Below are 3,423 nucleotides of genomic sequence, written 5' to 3' on the forward strand. Positions count from 1 at the left end.
TTTAACGCTAACCGTTATTGCAAGTTATACGTGACTTAATGAATGCGTGTTTGTTATGTTTACACATGGATTGCTGTCTACCTGCCTTAGCAACGATAGTACTATAATTTGGACTCAGCACCTGTTCACTCAGGGGTTGTTAAGGACAATTAATTACATGGTTCACAGTGGTAATCATGCATTACGAACTGCCTTGGCAGTCAACCCGCAGTCATTGGTATTGATAGGATCATGTCGATAACTTACGTGCTTCATTTCACATTGTGTGCGTGCTGGTTATGCGTAAACGATTTCGAACTCTATTATATCTATCAAACTTGTATGCTCACTTTACACTATGTGTATTGACTTTTACTTTAACGTATGTGGCAGGTGCTTAAGATGTTTAATTGCTTGAAGTGCTGTGAAATCGAGGCTAGGAAAGAGTCTAGAAACAAAGACAATTTATTTTTATTTGCTTAAATCTGAGTTGTCGGAACTTATGTTTGTTTGAAGAATATCTATGTCTGTAATAACTACATTATCTTATGGGTCATGGTATGGGACATGATATTTTAAACTATTCGGTAATTTAGTGTAACACCCCGAAAATATAAATCTTTATATAAGAATATAAGGATTTCATAAACAAGAAATAAACATGTAGAAACTTTAACCTAGTTAAAGTTTACAAGTCTTGAAAATAACTTACACTTAGTTAAAACTCTAGTATTTAAAAAGAAATGGTAGTTAAGGGACTAATCTTGCCAAGAATCAAAAATTAATTGTTAATTGTAACAAAATTAAACCAAACACACAAAATTAGTGTGTCTGGTCGATAGAAGCAAGGCAAGGGGCGACCCCCATTGTTCCAAAACCCTAAAGTCACAATTTCTTGCAATTGGAGGCTCAAATCATAACCAAAACGAAATCCAAGCTTAGAATTGTGTCCCTCATCGCAAGAGGATTAAGAGGTATGTAAAATTTTGTGAGAATTCACTACTTGAAATTCTCATGAATCTAGCAAATCTGAAATTTTGTTGATGCATGATAGTAATTAGTTAGATTAAAGATGATATAGTGTCTAGGATTAAAACCTAGACAACTATATGTGAAATCATGCCCTAATTCAGGAAAATTCCATGAATCCATAGATGTTAAGTTATGGGTTTTGTATGTTGATGATGAATATTAGGATTTTGAGTGTAATCCTAGTATAAATTTCATTATAAGAAGTAATTCCAGTGATATTGATACTAAATATATGCAAAAATTGCTATTATAGTGATATTTGATGTCAAATCATAAAGTCATGAACTTGGTAACGATTGTAGGAAAATCTGACCCGCTAGGTGTTTGTTGAAATGCCAAAGTGAGAACTTAAATGTTAAAATTTGGATAAAAACGCAGATTTGAAAATGGTCCATAATGATGTGATTATGGTCATGAAAAGAGTTCTAAACATGTTGTGAAAACTGAATTTTCTAGGCAAAGAGTCCGGTTCATCTAGCGGACAAGTCGAGGGGAATTCACGAGGAAAAGGCGCGCTTTAAAGGTACGAAATTTATTGTTTCGATACATTGTACTTAATTGCTAGTTTAGGTAATAAATTCTGAAACATGATAATCAAGGTTACCAAAATGCCATGAAAATGATTAGTGACCTAAACAAGCGAAATGGGTCAAAACAAGCGACAAACATGGATATTTACATGCCCTGAATGGTGCTTGATTTAGCAACCAAACGGGTCAAAACAAGTCTCGTATTAAACATGAAATTAGACACTATCGCTTAACGCTTGGATATATCCTTTATGTAAGTCGTAATTTAGACATGCCATGATAGTTGTAAAGTTTAAATTCCTTATATAGGGGTTGTAATCTTGATTGAAAATTGTGAATAGTTGTGTAGATGGTAAATACGAAAGTCGGATATAGTCATATATAGATTGATGAGGGAGTTTTCCCTTTTGGGATAGCGAAAGTGATAACGGGTATTAGTCCTAAATTGGGTAATTAACCTTGGGTGGGTAATAAACCTGTCCGGGGTCACTTTGCTGCAAAATGGAACTTGAATGCTCAAGGTCAAAAAGCAAGAAAACAAGTGCAGGGCTCACCGTAATTTACGGTGGCCATTAAAATGCTACGGTGGGAACCTCCTGGTTTACGGTAGGTACCCCAAATGCCCAGAAACCACCGTAATTTACGGTGATACCGTAAATTACTGTGGAGCCCAATTTTGCTGAATTTTTCACTTTTGATTTGGGATAAGTTACCAATCCTAATCCAATACGTGTATTCCCATCGTTAATAATACTAATGCCTGTTTAAAACATTAGTTTTTCAGGTACTCAAGTGAAGGATGATGATCAAGCAGTTGATTTGGACCGAACACCTAACTTTACGCTTCCGCACTTGAACTTCGTTTTGTTATTTTGTAAACTCTAGTAGTTTATCTTGGAACATTGTTGTAGTTTAAACATGTAAATGTTTTATCAAATGGGTTAAGAATCTTGAAAGTTTTTGTAAGGACTACTTTTTGTGTATTATGTAAAGCTTGTTTGCTAGTTAAAATGGGTATTTTAATACGGGTCTTACAAGTTGGTAATCAGAGCTTAAGGTTGCCAATAAGTGTTCGGTTCAAGCTTGATCAACATCCGGTAAGAGTTATTGCTTAAGTAAAAATTTAGAAGTATAGAAATAATTCACGAACGAATATACATGGAAGAGAGTGTATAAACACACTCAAACACAAGAAAAGCATGAAACAAGAATAATAGAATCAAGAGTGTGTAAGCACACTCAAACACGAGAAAAGCATGAGACAAGAATGATTGAGTCAAGTTGCGAACTTGATCAAATCAAAACAAGTAAAACATGTATTACAAATGAAATGTTTAACAATATATGTAAACATTTCAGTATCAAAGATGGCAAGCGGAGGTGACGGAGATGCGGTGCCAAGAGTCACCGAACAGATGAAAATAGTGATTGCCGAAGAAGTTGGAAAGGCGATCGAAAACAGCTTGTCGAACTTCATTGATAAAATCCAAAATACGGTTTTATCAGTGGTAGAAGAAAGAATCAAGAAGCTAGAAGATAATTCAAATCTAGCAAGGGAGAAATCCGGGGAACGAAAACCTTGTTCATACAAGGAATTCATAGCTTGTAAACCGCCTATCTATAATGGGGAAGTTGATCCAATCGTGTGTCAGCGATGGATAGGCGATATCGAGGGAGTGTTCGAGAGAACACATTGTGATGAAAATGACTACGTAGCTTATGGTACGGGTCAGTTAAGAGGTCAAGCGAAGGATTGGTGGGATAATAAGAAGAAAGAGATTGGAAACGAAGCGGCTAAGGCCATGACGTGGGAGGAGTTTAAGACGCCGTTTCTTAAACACCATAGCCCCAAAGCGGTTATAAACAAGATCAAGGAAGAGTT

At 35.6% G+C, this 3,423-nt stretch overlaps 1 long non-coding RNA gene across 1 annotated transcript; it reads left to right on the plus strand.

Annotated features, from left to right (window-relative positions):
- Positions 1 to 819: 819 nt before the first annotated feature.
- On the plus strand, positions 820 to 2,422 carry LOC110939642. Its single transcript, XR_002592352.2, has 3 exons — positions 820 to 953; positions 1,468 to 1,534; positions 2,318 to 2,422. It is a non-coding gene; the product is annotated as an uncharacterized LOC110939642 (long non-coding RNA).
- The last annotated feature ends 1,001 nt before the right edge of the window (positions 2,423 to 3,423 follow it).

The sequence above is a fragment of the Helianthus annuus genome, chromosome 1 (assembly GCF_002127325.2).
Source record: "Helianthus annuus cultivar XRQ/B chromosome 1, HanXRQr2.0-SUNRISE, whole genome shotgun sequence".
Classification (NCBI taxonomy): Eukaryota; Viridiplantae; Streptophyta; class Magnoliopsida; order Asterales; family Asteraceae; genus Helianthus; species Helianthus annuus.